This window comes from Pelobates fuscus, chromosome 11, assembly GCF_036172605.1.
Source record: "Pelobates fuscus isolate aPelFus1 chromosome 11, aPelFus1.pri, whole genome shotgun sequence".
Lineage (NCBI taxonomy): Eukaryota > Metazoa > Chordata > Amphibia > Anura > Pelobatidae > Pelobates > Pelobates fuscus.
The window spans coordinates 3,897,166-3,922,035 of NC_086327.1; the positions used below are offsets into that span (position 1 = coordinate 3,897,166).

General features: G+C 42.4%; 1 protein-coding gene across 3 annotated transcripts in view; it reads right to left on the reverse strand.

Moving 5' to 3' along the window:
- Window positions 1-21,960, reverse strand: part of LOC134577259 (leucine-rich glioma-inactivated protein 1-like) — a 52,205-nt gene extending 30,245 nt beyond the window's left edge. For 2 of the 3 annotated variants that reach the window (XM_063435956.1, XM_063435957.1), the window contains exon 1: window positions 6,718-7,095. The gene's annotated coding sequence lies outside the window, so the exon portion shown is untranslated. Of the gene's footprint in view, window positions 1-6,717; window positions 7,096-21,897 lie in introns of those variants that run through there. The other variant, XM_063435958.1, reaches the window with a different exon arrangement.
- Between the last annotated feature and the right edge of the window lie 2,910 nt (window positions 21,961-24,870).

Here is a 24,870-nt window from a genome sequence, read left to right on the forward strand (position 1 = left end):
CAGCTGGAGACTAAGTCCCGTTCGAAGATTCGAACGCTCGTTCGAATGGGACTTAGTAATTTTCTCTGTGCAAAATAGACCAACCGCAGAGCCCAAATCCATGGAACTGTTTTGGGCATGAAAATGTATAAAGGACTTATACCTATCTCCCGAACGGCTGAACGGATTCAAATGATTTTTCGGTATATTTGTATTTGGAATGTGCTGATTAATAATATGTTATTAATATTGGATGTATGGTTTTAGAGTTATGAAAGTTGGGTAAAAAGTATGTTTAATCTGTACGTATAATTGGGTTACCTCTCAGGCTAAGGGGAGGGAATCTGTGGGATGTAACAATTGTGTGATTGGGTAATGTATAATTGTATGTGGGCGTCTCCCTTGCAGGGGAGAATTGCATAAAAGCAGAGTGTGTGCCATTAAACCAGAGTTCTTCTTGACCCTCAACACGTAGTCTTGTCTCGTGATTGGAGGGGACAGCTATATTCACACTGGGGATTGCTATGCGCTGCATATTCCCTTGAACTTTAATCACTTAGCTCTTTTTTCAGAGCTTGATCCTGTTACGCTCTCCTTGGAGGAGAGGTCTTCCCCACACGGTCATGGATGCTGGAGGTTCATACAGGGTGGACGGAAGACAGCGTGGCTCCAGTTAAGCTACGGCGGTTGTGGAGTCTGCGGTGGTTGTGGTGTCTGCTGCAGTGCTTGGAGTCCTCAGGAAGCGCTAGGAGCATCCGTCAACGGAAGGTGTCCATTACAGGTGTGTATAATAATAGGAACACCCCAATATGTGTTCAGCAACATCTCCCATGTACAGGTGTGTCGGGTTCACTGGGGGCTAAAAAACCTTATTTGGACTTTTAGTTTTCCAACATGAAATTTTCACAGATCATCATGCACCCATGTCCTATTTGGGACATTTTTGAAGCCGGCCAATGTAATTTACCTCCATCAAACCATATATTTTTGAAATGTAGACACCCTAGGGTATTTCACATGGTGGTATTTTAACACTTTCCATGCACCAATTCTACCAGCAGTCTCTGTCAAACTTTTGGCTAGTCATTTTTTATGTTATTTTTCTCTCACATTGTACTTTAGGCATGGATTCTCAGCTCCTGTTAGGTGTTACTGACAGAGAACACCCCAATATGTGCTCAGTAACATCTCCCGAGTACAGTGATTCCACCTATGCAAAGGTTTATTGGGTTGTTTGGGGGGGGGTGCAATGCCAAACGTCTGACATATGTTTTTTTTTAATTTGATATATCTTCTTTTTGGGGGTCTTTTCAGATATTCCAATTTATTTTCTTGCATATATTTGAAAAGTTGACACCCCACGGTATTGTATATGGAGTGTTTTGATGCCTTTGATGCAATTGTTTTAGTCAAAAAATTGGAGAAAATGTGTGGTGGTAATTTTTCAATTTTCATTTTTACACACACATTAGTGTGTGATATAGGGGAGCCTGTTGTTGGTTATTGCAATAAAACACTCCAGGTTGTTTTCTGCAAGGCCTCCTGAGTACACTCATGCCCCCATGCATAGGTTGAACTTGATCATCAAAATAGTCTGGTGCAGTAAAAGTAAAATAAACAAACTCAGGAGCAGTAAATGTAACAAAAAAAACCCCAAAAAACTGAACGGCAAAAAAAACAGACCAGTGTGTGGCTTAAAGCAGCCCCCAATGCAGAGTCCAGGCTGTCCAGGGCAATCAGGACAGTAAAAGACGGTGTCCTTTCTCTGCCCCTCTTGACACACACTTGTGGTGGACAGCCTGGTACCCCAACTGGGTACCTCTGCCAAATGCTCTTCCTAGTTATGACCGAGTACCATAAGCACTTCGCCGGGACACCAAAAGCACTTCCAGACCCTAGTCACTGCAGCTTGGCTGGGGTTTTGCCGCCTCTTCCCACCCTGGACCCAAGCCCTGGATCCAGCTCCCAGTGGTTAAAGCTCTCCTCCAGAGAGTATAGCAGGTATAGCAAGTAAATCGAGCAGTATAGCCCAGACTTAATGTTGGGAGTAGACTGACTTTTTTCAGGGCCACACACGGCCTTTCTATGCAAAGTCCCCAGTAAGGCGTTTCCAACACACACATACAGGGTCTTTTCTCCCAAGATCCTCTGTTCCTGAGAGATAATTGCGTGAGGAAACCTCTTTCATTTAAGGTACAGGAAAATCTACAATAGTTCCAAACACCCCACCAACACATTTTAATATTTCAAAAGGGGTTAATTGATTGCATGGAAGGTCAGGGCTTACAACCCATGTTCCTCTTTGAAGCTGGGACCCCAACAGAGCCACTCTGCCAGGTGCGAGAAGTCACACACTTGATGGACGCAAGTCTCTTTTCAGCTATGTAATTATGTAACTATGTAACTAACTATATAACACACAAGTGGCCTGGAAGTCTGACTTCAGCACAAACTAACTCTCCCATTTGCCATATGTCTTGATTGCCTCAACATCGAGGCATTGCTGCAATACCATTAGAGCGTCTGGAAGTTATCACGATCGCTTCCAGTGCTCATATTTGCCGCGGACCTACTAGGTACGTCCACAGGCCTTAAGGACCATTTTTGTCTGACGTACCTAGTACGTTTGCGGTCCTTAAGAGGTTGAAATATCTTTTAAATCCTATTAGGAGATCAGAAAATACTTTTCTGAGTCCAGAGCAGTGGATTAGGGTCTAAAACATCCCCCTATTTCCTCCCCTGCTCTGACAAGGTGTTATAACGAGGCACCATAGAGTTAGTGATATTGAACAGGAGTCATTAACAGACATCGCTTTGTACTGGTGGATGAGGTAAGCATGGTAGCATATATAGTAAAAAGGAAATTAGAAGCTTTACTTACAACAATGTATAGACATTATAGTCATGAGGGCATCATGTAATGATCAGCAAGGAGAGAGACAAAATAAGAGAAAGCATAGATCACAAAAAGGGATACACAAACAGGTAGACACACACAAACACACACACACACACACACACAAAGAGGTAGAGACATCCACACACACATGAACAGTTATACACACATACAAGCAGGCAGACACACACAAATAGCTATAAACACACACAAACAAGCAAACACACACACAAAAAGACTGACACACAAACAGGCAGACATACACAAAAAGACACACAAACAGTCTGACGCACTCACAGAGGCTGACATACAAACAGACACACACACACAAGCGTAAATGTTTACACATGAACATTATGGGTTAGTTTATTTATTAACGTACTACCTCACAATTTGAGCACTGGCAATATAGTAATGTCAGAAACCAGTATTGTTGAGTTAGACTGGCTTGGGTAGCTGTTTACAGTCAGTGTAAGAAGTGTTAGAGAACAGGGTGGGGTTACGTACTAGTAATAACTGTTACTGGGGCAGAGCCTGAGAACGGGAGATATGTCCAGATGGGCGTGGACCAAAGTATTTTATTCTGAATGAATTTTCTCAACATAAGAGAAAAACAGACTTAGAAATAGTCACAAGAGTATGAGTGACCCGTCCGAACAGAAGATATTGTTAAAGTAATCCTAAAAAAATTAAATGAAACAACTGAGGAAAATGTTCCCTTTACACAGGCTTCAAATAAAATAAAATAATGATGTCAGAGATGGAGATATTTCTATCACTGGAGCGTAGTGATCTCACACCTTAACACATTTACCAATTTAATTCATTGTAATATAATATTATATTCAACCTCCGCATGCAGTGTATGAAATGCAATGTGGGATCAGAACGTATAATACGAACTATCCAATATATGCAATATACCCCATTACATGAACCTACAATGCTGAACCTGCCACTGTGTCCAGCCATGTCCAGCAGTGTATACTGTTGGTTGTACGAGATCAATATAATGCTTTGAATCCCGCACATGGGACTTACAGTATGCTTTCCCTGCTAAGCCATGCCTGATGTGACCGTCATAAAAAGACATTTAATCCCCTCGATAAGAGAAACGTGTTTCATATATAAAAATAAAACCATTTATTGTCTGACATGGCATGGGGTTCTATGTATTGCATTTGATTTTAGTTTATTTCAGTGTTAGACGCATACATTGCTGGGAAACATTGTTGCATAGCTTTCAGGCTTATTTCTAGAATAATTTGAATCTCTTTAATTAAGTGTAAAGATTCCCAGCTCAGGCTATCAGCCATTCAGGTTTTGTCCGCTTCCTTAATGGGGAATGTCCAGAATCGCTGAGGTGCCTTGAGGTCCTGGTGGGGAACCCCTGAGAGCCAATCATGGTGATTGAAAGCACCTGATGTGACATGATAAATACATATACAAACACTAACATTAGCAGATGCATGACTCCCATTAGATTCTACGTGGTTGGCAGTCTATGGCACTTTTTCTATAACAAGGTTCCATGTGGCAATTCATGGCACTTATTCGATAACAAGGTTCCATGTGGCAATCCATGGCACTTATTCGATAACAAGATTCCATGAGGCAACCCATGGAACTTATTTCGATAACAAGGTTCGATGTGGCAATCCATGGCACGTATTCGATAACAAGGTTCCATGTGGCAATCCATGGCACCTATTCGATAACTAGGTTAGACAATTAACTGGAAATCTTTGAGAAATAACCAGGGTGGTGAACGTTTAAGACCAAAATAGTCCAACTAAAAAAACCTGTAACTTAGCTGTAATCCCTTTCTCTCTCCCCAACATATCCAAGTGTTATATATAACTCTGTACAGTTCATTTCATTCTGCTAACTCATCGTATCCTGAAATATGGATTACGTAATGGAGGAAACTGTCCGAAAGATGTCTCAAGTTGTGACCTCATGGACCTAAATGAAGACCCATCTCAGGAGGCAACATGGAAAGCCTCTCTGGGCCAAAATCATGGTCAGGTCTTCAAACTCATTTCTTTTCATCGAGGACTCAGGTTTACATGAACTCTGTAGAGATGGCCTAGTTCCAATACACAGAATAGAATTTCATGCCCAGTTTTAGTGTTGAGACCTTTATATTTAATTAATTTCTAGTCACAGTGCCAAATAAACACTAAACAAATATGCAGCCCATAAGATAGCTCAATTGGTTAATGTAGTTACTAACAACTGGAGAACCTCTTCAAACGTAGCCATAACCTCAAACATTTGTGTACTTATAATACAAGCACCACGGAGCTTGATTATTATTATTATTATTATTATTATAGGTATGGGTTAGCACTTTGAATTGACTCCTATAGGATACAGGAAGCCAATGTAAGGACTGACAGAGAGGTGAGGTCTGAGAGGACCAACTAGAGAGGGAAATCAGTCTGGCGGCAAGATTCATTACAGACTGTAGAGGGGCAATAAGGCTTTTGGGAAGACCAATTAGAAGAGGGCTACAATAATCCATGTGGGAAATTACTAGAGCATGGACAAGCTCCTTGGTAGCATCTTGTGTAAGAAAGGGGCGGATGCGGGCTATGTTTTTAAAATGGAATATACAGGATTTGGTAACAGACTGGATGTGAGGCTCAAAGGTGAGGCCAGAATCAAGTATAACACCAAGACCGCGCACTTGCAAGGGTGGACTGATGTGGATACCACTAACTTGATAAATAGAAAATTACTCAAAGCAAGAAAACATAGTTACATAGTTACATAGTTAGATAGCTGAAAAGAGACTTGCGTCCATCAAGTTCAGCCTTCCTCACACCTGTTTTTTGCTGTTGATCCAAAAGGCAAAAAAAAAAAAAAAATCCCAGTTTGAAGCACAATTTTGCAACAAGCTAGGACAAAAAAATCCTTCTTGACCCCAGAATTGCAGTCAGATTTATCCTTGGATCAAGCAGTTATTACCCTACATTGAAAGATTATATCCTTGAATATTCTGTCTTTGCAAGTATGCATCTAGTAGCTGTTTGAACATCTGTATGGACTCTGATAAAACCACATGTCAATGAGCCTCTCCTGTTATTTATTATTAAATACTGTATTCCCATTTATGCATCACACTGCTGCCTCTGCCCTTCTATCTTGTGATATATTTCACCGCTATGCACATCTCTATAGCTAGGTTATCGCTTCCCACATTTAATCCAATGTAAACCTTTTTTTCACTGATTATAAAGTGAGACTATGTATTTTCCTGCACCATCCATCATGCATTACACTAGCATCTAAAGTGTTAAAACCAGCAAGTTATTCAGTTATTACGAGGATGGATACATGGAAGTTGTTAAATCGCCTTTGACATATTGTCTGTTTTCTAGGAATTCTTACTTTGCTTTTTGTGTGTTTTTTGTCTAAATTTGGGCAGTAGTCAGTCCTGCGTGGTGCTCATCAGGATCCGCCCCTGATTTCGGGGCCCACTCTTTAACACAAGCCTGATCCCCCTGACAATTAATGGACTGTAATTTGACTAATTAGACCATTATTTTTCACTAGCTGCTTAATGTGTAAAATGCTGAAAATAACAGGATTAGTAAACACCTTATGTTACAACAGTATCCAAAGCAAGCACCGTCTGCTACCGGAAAAATAACGTTGTCTCTTTACGTATGACCTAAACCTTCAAAATTCTTCATGTAACAAGTGGAAATCAGTCTTACTCAACAGAGAAGGGACACGGGGCTGATTGGGTAGGATCGATGGGGAAGCTTAACATGGGGTAGGGTTGGGTACAAAGAGACAGATATTTAGTGAGACACACACATGAAATAACTTACCCTCCACGAGCTTCTGTCTCCCTACTCCAAGTCTACTCCTCTTTTTTTCTTCAAAGTTCCTTTTTTGCCTCTCTACTTTCTGTCTTCTTCCTTCAGGGCTGTAAGCAGATTATTGAGACTCTTCCTTTTAAAGAAGCCTTAAATCTGCCTTATCCTCCTATTCTCTCTCTCTTCTCGTTCCATCTATTTTTACGCTTCCCACTCTCCCTTGTTGTCCGTCAGTGGCTCGATGATACAATGTGTCGTTTCACTGCTTCCTTGGGATGTTTGGTGGGATGGGCTCAGAGATTGGTGTGTGGATTTTTATCGCAGTGTTTGCATGAACTGCTTATCTATAAATATCCTTTAGCTCCAATCGGTACTTTTTGGAGCCTTTTTTGTTTTTGCCTATTTGCTCGTAAACAATAAAAAAGTTAGCCTCGGTTGCCTTGAAATTCACAACAGAAAACCACGGGTTATGCGTTTAAGCACACACCGCTGTGACTGTTACGTTGGCAGTGCCAACATGTTAATAAGTTAACCCTTCCACATCAAGGATTGAATGATTAAACTGGGCGTGGGGTGGAATTTTTCAAATAATCTTGCTTTTTGGCATCTCTGGGGACAATATTACAACGTGTGTGACATTAGAAACAACAGCTTAATTTAAATAATTACATCACTCGAATGCACATAAAACATATGTCAACAAGAAACCTATTACTGGGGTGTTTACAGTCATCTAAAATGAAATGGCAAAAGTAACTTCACTCAATGTAGAGCTAAACTACATCAGATAGACCTTGTGTATCAATACTAACATCGTGTGGTGACGAGGATCAAGTAGAAGAGAGAATTGCTTTATTTGCTTCCCTACACCCCACGAGGAGAGTGTGGGGGTTAACCGTCGGAGGTACGGAAGAACTGCAAACAATAGAATCTTGTGCTGTGAGACGGAATGTTCTGTTGCATCAATGTGGCAACAAGTTTACAAGAACGTTCTGGCTTTCAATCCAGTGAGTTTAACCTGCTCTAATTATGGTGCTTACACTATGCAAGTAGGTTGTGTCACTATTTAGGAGTAAAAGAATGAATTAAGATAAAAATTGGTTTTACTGAGAAGAACTCAATGGCTGCAGTGGAAGTCTGGAGATGTCTCCACTGAAATTCAACATGCGTTTATGAAATATAACATCCGTGATTATACTTAGCAAATTACAAACAACAGATGGCTTTATATTTTTATTAATATTTTACTTTATTGAAGGGACCTCAGATCTCCTCAGTATCATCTAAACAACATCAATTAGTTTCAGCCAAGGGCAATTAAAACAATTAGATATTCCTGGGTTCCCGTAATCTCACCACGTAGGTCAAGTTCTAATACAAACCCATTAAATACTTAATTTCACACCTGTAAATATATAATCTAGTATCAAAAGCAACAGACTGATTTCTGCACAGAGAGGGTCTCCTTTTCCCTACGTTTGTGTGGATAAATATTATATGAGCCTTTTCTAAATATAGGTCTGAAGAACACTGTCACTGCGTTAAATAGATTTCGAAATTGGACACAGAATTGCTGGACTTTATCTCATGCAGAAGAATGTGTGTCAGAAGGAGCGAAACCTGGACCAGGTATTGAGGTCTATAATATATAATAGAGGGAGGATTATCCTGAGACTGGGAATTGTTACGGACCCACAAGGGAATTGTGGACACTTTTAGGTCACAAAAGCCAAACCTGAACAACATCACAGTTCCTTATCTCACAAACTCAGCTATTTGGACCTAAAGATTATCTCAACTCACAAGTTATTGAATGAACCTCAACTTTAGGACATATTGGAAAATCAAGAAAGAGAACATTAGGTAAATGCTGGAAGACCATAGAGAGTAGGTGTCCAAGAAACTACAATCCAAGTTTCCATCATTATAACAAGAAAGGTAGGCCTTCCAAAACCCACACATAGGGGTTTGTTCACTACATTCTGAATTGAAGCTAATTATAGACACCGAACCTTCTACTTCGCTATAGTTTAGTCACAGTTTGCTTATTACTGCCTCGATTTCAACTTCCAACAGTTCAGAATGTAATAAACAGCCCAACTCAGTGTTGAAATGAAAGGGCCCATTTTGGGTACTTTTTAGTTGATAGCAGTAGAAAGCTCAGTTTTTTTCTCAAAATTATTTCAGACCCAATTTTGCCCATTTTGAAAGGTAAAGTCCACAGAATTCCAGCCAACATCAATTAACCAAGGTTACAAGAAATTATCTTTATAGTTAAGCAGTTGTTATTATAGAGAGTCTATCACAAACTTCTTTAATTTGTTAAAGAAGAAAAAAAAAAAATTGTTTCCCAATCCTAATGGAAAGAAGGATCTAAGTTGAATTGAACATTACAGATCTGATTTTTAGGGAAACTGCTGATGGTCTCTCAATAAAGATTGTTTATTAGCAGCGTAGTCCAGATAAATACTTCCAGGTTTGGTAGTCCATGAAGCCCCTACTCAAACCACTACTAGTTGGGAAAACCTTGTTGTTTTTGGAGAACCTGCTTTCGGTTGAGCGGTGGACCTTGTTAAGCTTAAAGCCTGCAGTTATGAGGCAACATATGAAGATTGAAAGGGGTGGAGAGTGAAACTGAGCTATGAAGCAATCAGCTGGGAAAAGCCAGATGAGGGACAAGTGTCCTCTACGGCGATGTGTAACAAGGCAAAAGGAAAGAGCAGGGGCATACATGAGACATCATAAATGAAAATAATTTAGAATTGTCGGATTATCTGCCTCTGTTTGAACCATCTAGGAAAGGGGAAGGCAACGTTTGGCACTCCAGATGTGGACTACATCTCCCATAATGATGGCAAAGCATCAAGAGATATGTAGTCCACAACATCTGGATTGCGGAAGGTTGCCTAGCCCTGACCTAGGAGATGCCAATACCCCAGTAAGTTTCATTAGATGGATGGTCTAAGGTCTTTGTATTACTTTCATCCTCCCCATCCTGTCCCTTACTCTGCAGGTTATAGCAGGTAAGTGTAGAGGTATGTTGTGTTAAGCCTAATAAATAGAGACTCTTATAACAGATACCTTGATGATTAACTCTTTGCCTTTCTCTCTGAGCCCTGAAAAATGCACCACACTTGCATAGGGGACATGGTAAGGCAGACATGGAACAAAGGGTGTTTTGTTAGTAGACTAGCAAATGATGGGTTAAATTAATCTGCAGAAATCTTTACTATAGTACAAAGGGTTAATTAAGATTTCCGCAGTTCCTCCACTGCCCACTCCCTGGTTGTTCGTTTCACACATACAGTGTCCCTTTGTTTTGACCCCGTTTTGCTCTAATAGGGTCAATCCAGGCCTGGAGCCAAATCCCTCAAAATCTCACGACCTTTCCTTGTGTTCAAAATAGCTCATCAGCAGAAATAAAATATACAGCCCTCCTTGTGTGATCAAACTTCAGCAGAGATGGGGTTAAAATGATGCCAGGCTGGTACGTTAAGGAGTCTACGCTGGGATCCAGTAAAGAACGGCATGGTCTCTGTTCTGAATAACTACATACAAGACATCACAGAAACAAAGGGGTCCAGTCATTATCAGCACGTGGTTTGTAAAGGGTGGGGTAACTATGGGCCCTGGCAGTATTTCAGCAAATATTATCATGTTAAAAAATGTTACTCATGGATTTTCCAGCTACAGCATGTACTGCAAACCTCTCCTACTAGCTCCACAGAATTAAACTTGCAGATAAATCTTCTCCAGATGTTTACAGATAAGCCTTCAAATGAGATAAAACTCTAGTTCTTAGCGGAGAGGACGCAAAGAGAGATTGTGTTATTGGTTATTAGAGAAGGTGAAATGACATGTACATTGGGACCAATACTATCTGTACAATTGAAAACTAATGTATCTCTTTCTTTACAGTATGTAAGAGGCAATCAAAACTTTTTATGACCTGTTAGAGTCATCACTTTGGGCTGTGAAAATGACTATATTTCGATAAGGATCCCAATTCTATTGGAACGTCCTATAGGCCATTGCGTACCTCTCTCTCCTTACATTTCAATATATTTATTTGTTTCTTTCTTTGCCCGAGATTCCTCAGGCACTGGAACCAGAATGAGTTCGCTCTTAGCTGGTCCACGAGGTCTCTGATATGAACAGGATTTTCTTTAACACAAAATAGAGTTTATTTCTTTTTAAACTTCATCCGATTACAATAAAAGGATTAGTGTTTAAGCCGGCCAACAATGTACAACACGCACTTCGTATTAAATTCACTAATGTGTTGGCCAGCATTTCATTCTCTGAATCTGAGAACAAAAGTCCGCTGCCACTGAAGTCAGGTTCGCAAACGAAAAGTGGACGGTACGATGTCAACACTCCGACAGTTTACATGATTTCAAATTGTGGAGACAATAAGAGCAATAACCGCCAAAAACAACAGAGGACCCACAGTCAGGAAAAGTCCAGCTCAATTTAATTTCCAAAATTCATTCGAACAATCTCCCCTTTCTATTAGGTCTCCTCATTTGTAACAATATGTAGTAATAGCGCTCCTTTACCCCCGAGGACCAGCTGGATTTCCAGGCTTCCCAAACACTGTTACTCACTAACATGTGAATACTGATTATATTCACAGATCAAGAAGTGAGCAGTAAATGGAAAAAAATGAATATCTACAAATAAAAAAATCGACATTTATGTATATAAACAACATATATATATAAACAAAATATAGATTTTTTTTCAGTACGTCTCCTCTTTTGGTTACTTCTCACCTGATCTGTGAATCAAATGGTGAAAACATTTATTTCAAAATATATACAGAGTATTTATACTTTGCAGTAAACTGGTTAATTTTTGCTCCATTTTTCCAGAAACTATTGTATTGAAACGTAATTTATTTTCAGGCGAATCGATTTGGACGAACTGCCTTTTTCGGCTAATATTATTTGATTATATTAGTCTTTCCATTAACAAAGTCAACATGAACAATCAACAGAATGCATAGACAGTAAGCTCGTTTGAGCACGGTCCTCGTTTTTGTAATGGTCTCATTTATTGTTAAATCTCCCCCTCTGATATTATTGTAAAGCGCCACGGACTATGCTGTCACTATATAAATACCAGTAATAATAATAAATGCATTGTTGTTCAGCATTGTGTCCATCACAATTTCTCCCACAAAATAAAATTGAAGGATCACAAAATGGATTTAGTTATTCACAAAACAGAGTTTGTGGGGGGGCAGGGCCGGACCACCATGCTGCCTGGTCGCATGTGGGAAAGGCTCCGTTAAGGACAGACCTCTAATGCTGAAGTCAGCGGCTTACCAGCTTCACCAGAGCTGGGAAAATGCAGCAAATCCTGTAGGAGGCCGCGGGTGTGGCTGCAAACTCTGCGATTGGAAGATTTGGAACCCCTGGGGGCGAAACCAAGTTTTGGGACTTGCGGCCTACTCGGGGGTGGGGCAGGGTGGACGGCCGTTGCCCTGCTCTCATCTCCAGCTCTCACACATCGGCTCCAGCTGATCCTGCTCCCTCCACCCCCCTTTGGCTCAGTGGGGGTTATCCCGGTCCCCACTGGACGGAACGAAAAATAAAAGAAAGGCTCTCTTCTACTTACCGACACTTGGATTCCCGCTCTCTGCTATCAAAATGGCTGCCATTTTCCGAGATCATGCACACAACCTCACCTGCGGACAAATACAACCAGGGCGGCATCTGTACACAAGGCTATGCCACGTTCTGGAGGCAAAACGCCATCACATTCAGAGCAGGGCTATCGGCTGCTCCCATCTACGCACCCGACTGGCTGGTATTATCGCGGCAGCTGCCTTCCTGGGCCTCGAGCCATGAGTAGACAACCCTCACATCGCCGCCGAACATCTGAGGGCACAAGATGCGGCTTGTGCTGCGGCCTAGGGCTGGCGGAGCAGAATACACTGGGCCTGTTGCAATGCTGGGACTATGCCATCAAATTATATAGCTGAGCAAGCAATAGAATGTGATGGCAGATAAGAACCATTCGGTCCATCTAGTCTACCCAATCTTCTAAATACTTTCATTAGTCCCTGGCCTTATCTTATAGTTAGGATAGCCTTATGCCTATCCCACGCATGCTTAAACTCCTTTACTGTGTTAACCTCTACCACTTCAGCTGGAAGGCTATTCCATGCATCCACTACCCTCTCAGTAAAGTAATACTTCCTGATATTATTTTTAAACCATTGCCCCTCTAATTTAAGACTATGTCCTCTTGTTGTGGTAGTTTTTCTTCTTTTAAATATAGTCTCCTCCTTTACTGTGTTGATTCCCTTTATGTATTTAAATGTTTCTCTCATATCCCCCTGTCTCGTCTTTCCTCCAAGCTATACTCTCGCCCAGTGGCTTTCAATAGTATGGTTATCTGTGATTTAGCTTACTACTGAATGCTATCTCATATTTTGTGATGACAGCAATAAGTTTGTACTATTAATTATAAGAATTATTACTTTATAGTGAAGCTAAAAGAATAGTTTCACACAGATATTCACATGGTTTTTAATCGTTTGTACTTGTCAAGGTATATCGCGTGAAAGACAAGTTGTACGATCGGGGTTGATTCTCTATTTATTCTTGGTTTTGTAGAGATAATATAGTTTTGGCAGCTTCTATTTTAGGAAAGCAGGTGACGATGGGTTTGGTATCTTTAAAAAGAAATGTTAAATGGAATAAGAAAGTGTCCTTGAGGTGTAACAGCTGTAAGCTCGAGAAATAGCCAGAGGCAGAGTTTAGATAAACTCTGAAGGTTTGTAAAAGGCAGGTCGGAGTCAATGAGTGTAAATTGGAAGGTCAATGCTGAGATCTAACTTATTCCTTAAATAGACCAAGGCTTGCAATGGGCTCAGTCAGCAGAGGGATATGAGGGGGTGAGAGGTGAAGACCCTCACAGCTGAGAGAACTTTTCTAATAAGTGTAAAAACAATAACCAAGCGTGCGATTATGGGAAGTATTTGCACCTTGATTCAGTAAATATTGAGGATATAAAGTAATTTGATATATAGTAAATATTGAGGATATATAGTAATTTGATGTAAGTAGTCTAGATGGAGTCTAAAATATACAGCAATTTTAGCTTAGACTTCTGACTCACCACAATGCACTATTTAGTGGATATGTTTTAAAATAAATTGGATTAAATATTGGCTGACGGCTGATGATTGAGATCTGGCCAAATTCTGTTTAGTAAATAGACCCCTTAATGAAGAGCAATTTGTATGTTTGCCATGCCGATGGCTGTAAGGTTTGACAGGTTTTGTAATTAAAGATGTTGTAAACTCAAAGGCTATCTAGCTAAACACTGAATAAAAGAGCTTCAATGGCTAGATTTCAGCTTACGGGCAGGGCTCTCCCTACCTCTTGTATCAGTTTACGGGCAGGGCTCTCTCTATCTCTTGTATCAGCTTACGGGCAGGGCTCTCTCTATCTCTTGTATCAGTTTACGGGCAGGGCTCTCTCTTCCTCTTGTAACAGATTACGGGCAGGGCTCTCTCTATCTCTTGTATCAGTTTACGGGCGGACTCTCTCTAACTCTTGTATCAGCTTACGGGCAGGGCTCTCTCTATCTCTTGTATCAGCTTACGGGCAGGGCTCTCTCTATCTCTTGTATCAGTTTACGGGCGGACTCTCTCTAACTCTTGTATCAGCTTATGGGCAGGGCTCTCTTTATCTCTTGAATCAGTTTACGGGCAGGGCTCTCTCTATCTCTTGAATCCGTTTACGGGCAGGGCTCTCTCTATCTCTTGTATCAGTTTACGGGCGGACTCTCTCTAACTCTTGTAATAGCTTACGGGCGGACTCTCTCTAACTCTTGTATCAGCTTACGGGCAGGGCTCTCTCTATCTCTTGTATCAGCTTACGGGCAGGGCTCTCTCTATCTCTTGTATCAGTTTACGGGCGGACTCTCTCTAACTCTTGTATCAGCTTATGGGCAGGGCTCTCTTTATCTCTTGAATCAGTATACGGGCAGGGCTCTCTCTATCTCTTGAATCCGTTTACGGGCAGGGCTCTCTCTATCTCTTGTATCAGTTTATGGGCAGGGCTCTCTCTATCTCTTGTATCAGCTTACGGGCAAGGCTCTTTCTATCTCTTGTATCAGCTTACGGGCAGGGCTCTCTCTATCTCTTGTATCAGATTACGGGCAGGGCTCTCTCTACATCTTGTATCAGTTTACGGGCAGGGCTCTCTCTATCTCTTGTATCAGCTTACGGGCAGGGCTATCTCTACCTCTTGTATCAGATTAGGGGCAGGGCTCTCTCTACCTCTTGTATCAGATTACGGGCAGAGCTCTCTCTATCTCTTGTATCAGCTTACAGGCAGGGCTCTCTCTATCTCTTGTATCAGTTTATGGGCAGGGCTCTCTCTACCTCTTGTGTCAGATTACGGGCAGGGCTCTCTCTATCTCTTGTATCAGCTTACGGGCAGGGCTCTCTCTATTTCTTGTATTAGTTTACGGGCAGGGCTCTCTCTTCCTCTTGTATCAGATTACGGGCAGGGCTCTCTCTTCCTCTTGTATCAGCTTACGGGCAGGGCTCTCTCTATCTCTTGTATTAGTTTACGGGCAGGGCTCTCTCTTCCTCTTGTATCAGATTACGGGCAGGGCTCTCTCTATTTCTTGTATCAGTTTACGGGCAGGGCTCTCTCTATCTCTTGTATCAGTTTACGGACAGGGCTCTCTCTATCTCTTGTATCAGTTTACGGGCAGGGCTCTCTCTATCTCTTGTATCAGTTTACGGGCAGGGCTCTCTCTTCCTCTTGTATCAGATTACGGGCAGGGCTCTCTCTATCTCTTGTATCACATTACGGGCAGGGCTCTCTCTATCTCTTGTATCAGTTTACGGGCAGGGCTCTCTCTTCCTCTTGTATCAGATTACGGGCAGGGCTCTCTCTATGTCTTGTATCAGTTTACGGGCAGGGCTCTCTCTATCTCTTGTATCAGTTTACGGGCAGGGCTCTCTCTATCTCTTGTATCAGATTACGGGCAGGGCTCTCTCTATCTCTTGTATCAGTTTACGGGCAGGGCTCTCTCTTCCTCTTGTATCAGATTACGGGCAGGGCTCTCTCTATCTCTTGTATCACATTACGGGCAGGGCTCTCTCTATGTCTTGTATCAGTTTACGGGCAGGGCTCTCTCTTCCTCTTGTATCAGATTACGGGCAGGGCTCTCTCTATGTCTTGTATCAGTTTACGGGCAGGGCTCTCTCTTCCTCTTGTATCAGATTACGGGCAGGGCTCTCTCTATCTCTTGTATCAGTTTATGGGCAGGGCTCTCTCTATCTCTTGTATCAGTTTACTGGCAGGGCTCTCTCTACCTCTTGTATCAGTTTATGGGCAGGGCTCTCTCTATCTCTTGTATCAGTTTACGGGCAGGGCTCTCTCTACCTCTTGTATCAGTTTATGGGCAGGGCTCTCTCTATCTCTTGTATCAGCTTACGGGCAGGGCTCTCTCTATCTCTTGTATCAGTTTACGGGCAGGGCTCTCTCTATCTCTTGTATCAGTTTACTGGCAGGGCTCTCTCTACCTCTTGTATCAGTTTATGGGCAGGGCTCTCTCTATCTCTTGTATCAGTTTACTGGCAGGGCTCTCTCTACCTCTTGTATCAGTTTATGGGCAGGGCTCTCTCTATCTCTTGTATCAGTTTACGGGCAGGGCTCTCTCTACCTCTTGTATCAGTTTATGGGCAGGGCTCTCTCTATCTCTTGTATCAGCTTACGGGCAGGGCTCTCTCTATCTCTTGTATCAGTTTACGGGCAGGGCTCTCTCTATGTCTTGTATCAGTTTACTGGCAGGGCTCTCTCTACCTCTTGTATCAGTTTATGGGCAGGGCTCTCTCTATCTCTTGTATCAGTTTACGGGCAGACTCTCTCTAACTCTTGTATCAGCTTATGGGCAGGGCTCTCTCTATCTCTTGTATCAGTTTATGGGCAGGGCTCTCTCTATCTCTTGTATCAGTTTACGGGCAGGGCTCTCTCTACCTCTTGTATCAGTTTATGGGCAGGGCTCTCTCTATCTCTTGTATCAGCTTACTGGCAGGGCTCTCTCTATCTCTTGTATCAGTTTACGGGCAGGGCTCTCTCTATGTCTTGTATCAGTTTACGGGCAGGGCTCTCTCTATCTCTTGTATCAGCTTACGGGCAGGACTCTCTCTATCTCTTGTATCAGCTTACGGGCAGGGCTCTCTCTATCTCTTGTATCAGTTTACGGGCAGGGCTCTCTCTATCTCTTGTATCAGATTACGGGCAGGGCTCTCTCTTCCTCTTGTATCAGTTTACGGGCAGGGCTCTCTCTATGTCTTGTATCAGTTTACGGGCAGGGCTCTCTCTTCCTCTTGTATCAGTTTACGGGCAGGACTCTCTCTATCTCTTGTATCAGCTTACGGGCAGGGCTCTCTCTACCTCTTGTATCAGTTCACGGGCAGGGCTCTCTATCTCTTGTATCAGTTTACGGGCAGGGCTCTCTCTATCTCTTGTATCAGTTTACGGGCAGGGCTCTCTCTATCTCTTGTATCAGTTTACGGGCAGGGCTCTCTCTATCTCTTGTATCAGCTTATGGGCAGGGCTCTCTCTACCTCTTGTATCAGTTTATGGGCCGGGCTCTCTCTATCTCTTGTATCAGTTTACGGGCAGGGCTCTCTCTACCTCTTGTATCAGTTTATGGGCAGGGCTCTCTCTATCTCTTATATCAGCTTACGGGCAGGGCTCTCTCTATCTCTTGTATCAGTTTATGGGCAGGGCTCTCTCTATGTCTTGTATCAGTTTACGGGCAGGGCTCTCTCTTCCTCTTGTATCAGTTTACGGGCAGGACTCTCTCTATCTCTTGTATCAGTTTACGGGCAGGGCTCTTTCTATCTCTTGTATCAGTTTACGGGCAGGGCTCTCTCTTCCTCTTGTATCAGTTTACGGGCAGGGCTCTCTCTTCCTCTTGTATCAGTTTACGTGCAGGGCTCTCTCTATCTATTGTATCAACTTACGGGCAGGGCTCTCTCTATCTCTTGTATCAGTTTACGGGCAGGGCTCTCTCTATCTCTTGTATCAGTTTACGGGCAGGGCTCTCTCTATCTCTTGTATCAGATTACGGGCAGGGCTCTCTCTTCCTCTTGTATCAGTTTACGGGCAGGGCTCTCTCTACCTCTTGTATCAGTTTACGGGCAGGGCTCTCTCTATCTCTTGTATCAGTTTACGGGCAGGGCTCTCTCTATCTCTTGTATCGGCTTACGGGCAGGGCTCTCTCTATCTCTTGTATCAGTTTACAGGCAGGGCTCTCTCTATGTCTTGTATATGTTTATGGGCAGGGCTCTCTCTATCTCTTGTGTCAGTTTACGGGCAGGGCTCTCTCTATCTCTTGTATCAGTTTACGGGCAGGGCTCTCTCTATCTCTTGTATCAGATTACGGGCAGGGCTCTCTCTTCCTCTTGTATCAGTTTACGGGCAGGGCTCTCTCTATCTCTTGTATCAGATTACGGGCAGGGCTCTCTCTACCTCTTGTATCAGTTTACGGGCAGGGCTCTCTCTATCTCTTGTATCAGTTTACGGGCAGGGCTCTCCCTACCTCTTGTATCAGTTTACGGGCAGGGTTCTCTCTATGTCTTGTATCAGTTTACGGGCAGGGTTCTCTCTATCTCTTGTATCAGTTTACGGGCAGGGCTTTCTCTATCTCTTGAATCAGTTTACGGGCAGGGATCTCTCTATCTCTTGTATCAGTTTACGGGCAGGGCTCTCTCTATCTCTTGTATCAGTTTACGGGCAGGGCTCTCTCTACCTCTTGTATCAGTTTACGGGCAGGGCTCTCTATCTCTTGTATCAGTTTACGGGCAGGGCTCTCTCTATCTCTTGTATCAGTTTACGGGCAGGGCTCTCTCTACCTCTTGTATCAGTTTATGGGCAGGGCTCTCTCTATCTCTTGTATCAGCTTATGGGCAGGGCTCTCTCTACCTCTTGTATCAGTTTATGGGCCGGGCTCTCTCTATCTCTTGTATCAGTTTACGGGCAGGGCTCTCTCTACCTCTTGTATCAGTTTATGGGCAGGGCTCTCTCTATCTCTTGTATCAGTTTACAGGCAGGGCTTTCTCTATCTCTTGAATCAGTTTACGGGCAGGGATCTCTCTATCTCTTGTATCAGTTTACGGGCAGGGCTCTCTCTATCTCTTGTATCAGTTTACGGGCAGGGCTCTCTCTACCTCTTGTATCAGTTTACGGGCAGGGCTCTCTATCTCTTGTATCAGTTTACGGGCAGGGCTCTCTCTATCTCTTGTATCAGTTTACGGGCAGGGCTCTCTCTACCTCTTGTATCAGTTTATGGGCAGGGCTCTCTCTATCTCTTGTATCAGCTTATGGGCAGGGCTCTCTCTACCTCTTGTATCAGTTTATGGGCCGGGCTCTCTCTATCTCTTGTATCAGTTTACGGGCAGGGCTCTCTCTACCTCTTGTATCAGTTTATGGGCAGGGCTCTCTCTATCTCTTGTATCAGCTTACGGGCAGGGCTCTCTCTATCTCTTGTATCAGTTTATGGGCAGGGCTCTCTCTATGTCTTGTATCAGTTTACGGGCAGGGCTCTCTCTTCCTCTTGTATCAGTTTACGGGCAGGACTCTCTCTATCTCTTGTATCAGTTTACGGGCAGGGCTCTCTCTATCTCTTGTATCAGATTACGGGCAGGGCTCTCTCTTCCTCTTGTATCAGTTTACGGGCAGGGCTCTCTCTTCCTCTTGTATCAGTTTACGTGCAGGGCTCTCTCTATCTATTGTATCAACTTACGGGCAGGGCTCTCTCTATCTCTTGTATCAGTTTACGGGCAGGGCTCTCTCTATCTCTTGTATCAGTTTACGGGCAGGGCTCTCTCTATCTCTTGTATCAGATTACGGGCAGGGCTCTCTCTTCCTCTTGTATCAGTTTACGGGCAGGGCTCTCTCTACCTCTTGTATCAGTTTACGGGCAGGGCTCTCTCTATCTCTTGTATCAGTTTACGGGCAGGGCTCTCTCTATCTCTTGTATCGGCTTACGGGCAGGGCTCTCTCTATCTCTTGTATCAGTTTACAGGCAGGGCTCTCTCTATGTCTTGTATCAGTTTATGGGCAGGGCTCTCTCTATCTCTTGTGTCAGTTTACGGGCAGGGCTCTCTCTATCTCTTGTATCAGTTTACGGGCAGGGCTCTCTCTATCTCTTGTATCAGATTACGGGCAGGGCTCTCTCTTCCTCTTGTATCAGTTTACGGGCAGGGCTCTCTCTATCTCTTGTATCAGATTACGGGCAGGGCTCTCTCTACCTCTTGTATCAGTTTACGGGCAGGGCTCTCTCTATCTCTTGTATCAGTTTACGGGCAGGGCTCTCTCTATCTCTTGTATCAGCTTACGGGCAGGGCTCTCTCTATCTCTTGTATCAGTTTACGGGCAGGGCTCTCCCTACCTCTTGTATCAGTTTACGGGCAGGGTTCTCTCTATCTCTTGTATCAGTTTACGGGCAGGGTTCTCTCTATCTCTTGTATCAGTTTACGGGCAGGGCTCTCTCTATCTCTTGAATCAGTTTACGGGCAGGGATCTCTCTATCTCTTGTATCAGTTTACGGGCAGGGCTCTCTCTATCTCTTGTATCAGCTCACGGGCAGGGCTCTCTCTATCTCTTGTATCAGTTTACGGGCAGGGCTCTCTCTATCTCTTGTATCAGTTTACGGGCAGGGCTCTCTCTATGTCTTGTATCAGTTTACGTGCAGGGCTCTCTCTACCTCTTGTATCAGTTTACGGGCAGGGCTCTCTCTATCTCTTGTATCAGTTTACGGGCAGGGCTCTCTCTATCTCTTGTATCAGATTACGGGCAGGGCTCTCTCTATCTCTTGTATCAGTTTACGGGCAGGGCTCTCTCTATCTCTTGTATCAGATTACGGGCAGGGCTCTCTCTATCTCTTGTATCAGTTTACGGGCAGGGCTCTCTCTATCTCTTGTATCAGATTACGTGCAGGGCTCTCTCTATCTCTTGTATCAGTTTACGGGCGGACTCTCTCTATCTCTTGTATCAGTTTACGGGCGGACTCTCTCTATCTCTTGTATCAGATTACGGGCAGGGCTCTCTCTATCTCTTGTATCAGTTTACGGGCAGGGCTCTCTCTATCTCTTGTATCAGTTTACGGGCAGGGCTCTCTCTATCTCTTGTATCAGTTTACGGGCAGGGCTCAATCTACCTCTTTAATTTGTCTGTGTATATTGTTTGTTCTCCACTAATTGTACAGCACTGCAGAATCTGTTGGCGCTTTGAAAATACCAGTAATAATAAATAATGTTGTTAAATATACATCCCATGAGGCTGTGCTGTGAAAAAACTGTCACTGCTGCTTTAATAATTTTTAACAAGCCCTATAAAATCTATATCTTGTCAAAATAGTTTTTTTTTACATTTGGAGTAAAAAATTGAAATTGGAAATGTATCTGTTGTAGAATGAGCCACACACAGGGCTTTCATTCGGAACACTTGGGGACCCTTACAAACCCTCTGATCCATACATGCATACTCACACACACTGACACATACAGTAGATACCACTCACAAACACTGACATTTAATACACATTGACAGATTAACACATACCCAGATACAAAGTGCCATACAAACACACAGATACCAGTACTCATTGTTAGACAGACACACACTTGCAAACACACACACATGCCGACAGCCGTGCACAGACAAACGTACACACCCAACACACAACAACAGATACACACTGACAGATACATATTGGTAGACACACACACACTGACACATATAAACATACCGACAGATACACATACACACTTACAGAAACACAGTGGTAAATGCACACATACACATGCTAACACACACACAACAAACACAGATACACGCTATCAGATAAATACTGGTAGACACACACACACACTGACACATATAAACATACCGACAGATACACATACACACTTACAGAAACACAGTGGTAAATGCACACACACACGCTAACACACACACAACAATCACAGATACACACTGACAGAAACACACACAAATGTAATATGTTTTAGTCACAACCCTCTTTTGTCTACCCTTTCTCAGTAGGGTGGTTTCCCTGTGGTCCAGAGGGGATCTGGCACCGGCTGGGAGTTGTGCTAAGGGGGTTCTGCTGGACACTTCTTCTCCTCCCGCACTGTTCACTTACCAATATCACTTTCTCCCGGTGCAGCCATCCTCATGATGAATGAGAAGAGGCTGAACTTGTAATGGGCTTGGGCCGTCACAGGTTCCCAATACAGTCCACACCAGGGCCACATAGCATTACAGGATCCTTGCACCCCCCTGATGGCGCCTCTGGCCACACAAACACATAAGGTCTAAATATAGTGATTTGCCGTAATTTGGAAGAGAACCAGAACTTTTCTACTTAATGACTTACTAAGAGGAAAATCTCAAATTGTGCCAACAGCTGTTCCAAAGGAGATCGAGGGAAGTAATTCTACACAGCTTGGTAAATGTGAACACGCCTGCAGGTTGGCTGAGTACGATGAGAGTTGTTACTAACCCTGAAAAGGGCACGCTACAATCCTGCTCTCTCGTATATTTATCACACCCCTTCCAAATAGGAGCGAGTCCTTATATGATTCTGCATCCTGTCATTAACTCCTAACCCGAGCATGACAGTACAACTGACCAATAACTTCACCCATGCCAACGTGCCTGGATTTCAACACAGTCCTTACTTTGCACTATATCTCCTACTATTCTGGTGGATTGAGGTTTATGTCAGTCTTTGGTGTTGGATTTCTTTTTACTAAATAATAGGAAAATAAAATAAAAATGTAATATAGAATTGCAATGTCCTTATTACAGTCAGCAGCATCAAGCTAAAAGCAATACGTGTTTATTTAAATATATAAACATAAAAAATAAAAAGAGAATATATGATAAAAAAAAAAAACTTATATTAAGTCATGGGATATTTAATGTATGGAAAAATAAGGAAATTAAGAAAAATTTTTATGGAAATATTAATTATAAAGCGCTAATAATATATAATTTAAGGGACACTATACTCACCAGAACAACTACAGCTTATTGAATTTGTTCTGGTTAGTAGAATCATTACCTTCAGGCTTTTTGCTTTAAATACATTTGTTGTTTTCGGAGAAAATGCAGTGTTTGCATTACAGCCTAGGGATACCTCCACTGGCCACGCCTCAGATGGCTGCTAGAGGTGCTTCCTGGGGCAGTGCTGCACAGTGTGACTGACATTCAGTATCTCCACCCTCTGCATGGAGACACTGAACATTCCTGATAGAGATTCATTGATTCAATTCATCTCTATGAGGAGATGCTGATTGGCCAGGGCTGTGTTTGAATTGTGCTGGCTCTGCTACCTGATCTGCCTCTTTATCAGTCTCAGCCAATCCTATGGGTAAGCACTGTGATTGGTTTAGGCCACCACATCTAATAATGCCAGCCAAGCAGGCAGATCAAGGGCAGAGCCAGCAGCAGCAAACTGCAATAAAGGTAAGATTTTACTATATTTAGGGGAGTAAGGGGGCAAGGGGGTTAGATGGTTGTTTTAAAACAATAGGGTCAGCAATACGTTTGTGTTAGATTTAATACATTTTCGTGTTCCTAACCCTAGTGTTCCTTTACAGAAAAAAAAATATTTAAAAGAAAGGGAGAAAAACAATTCTGTTTACCAAGTAAAAACTAAATTAGGAGTTTACTTGAAACAGTAATTGAAACGATTATTATCTCCTAGTAATTGTGTAAAAATGGAGGATACATTGTGACTATAACCACTACAGCAACGTTATCTTGGGGCGATTCCCTTTCAGTGACCCACCAGCTATTCAAACTGTACAAGATCCTCTGCTGTTTGGATCCACAGAATGAATGCTGGTGGATTTTTGGAATTCCACAAAGTAACTATTACAATATCAATTTCCTGAATCTGAGAGAAAATGATTCTTAAAATATAATATTAAATGAAATGAGTGAAAAAAGAGAAATATAAATTAATAACATGTTGAATTTCTCATTCACAGCTTTTTTAAAAGGCTTCTTATGCCAGAATGAATCTGGCAAGTCCTGAAGGAGCAACTAGGGCATCCGATTTATTGAAATCCTAACCTGTGCATTGCTATAAATAATAAATCAGATTTCACCCACAGAAATGAAGCTTAGAAGCACTCTGGTAAAAATGCAATTTTAGTTTACGTGAGGGTTTGCAAGGCATTCTGGGAGAGGCACAGATCTCCCGTGTCGGGGTGATATTTTATAATCTGTAATATTATATGTGAACGTTTTATAGCAGAATAGGAAAGTAATGCAGTGAATCAAATAATAGCATTAGCTTGTATCTTCCTTAGTATTCAATGCCGAGACATTAACTCCCAGATTGTTTAGATTTTACCATTTTCAGAAAGGATAGAACTAGCATACTTCAGATGCCAATTCTAATTATTGGTTTGTTTTCTCCAAAGTCTTGAAAGCAGGAATTTGATCGTATTATAATTAAATTGTCAGAATAATGCTGCATTTAAACAACTCGAGTTTCATACACAGCAATCCTGGGCTCAGGGCTCAGCCTAGCATGGAATGGGTTAAACCCTCGCTGGCTGGTAGCCTTAAAATGAGCCAAGATGGCTTGGTGCCTGTGTTCAGCAGCTGAACTGGACCTGTGGGTCAGAGTAAAAGCAGTCCAAGGTCTTGGAAAACAAATATTGGCTGCTCTGAATGGAACATGTAGTTGTCACTTGCTAGAGGCCCCCGCAGAGAAACAGATGATGGCCGCGCTCTCTCTGTCTCATGTTAGCATAAATACAGAATTGCAAACCCTGACTGGGGATAAAGAGCAAAAGGCCCATACGGCCATCAGTACCTCAACTAAAAAAGCATTATCTATCTATTTATCTATATATCTATCTATCTATCTATCTATCTATCTATCTATCTATCTATCTATCTATCTATCTATCTATCTATTTATCTATCTATCTATCTATCTATCTATCTATCTATCTATGTATCTATCTATCTATCTATCTATCTATCTATCTATCTATCTATCTATCTATCTATTTATCTATCTATCTATCTATCTATCTATCTATCTGTCTATCTGTCTATCTATCTATCTATCTATGTATCTATCTATCTATCT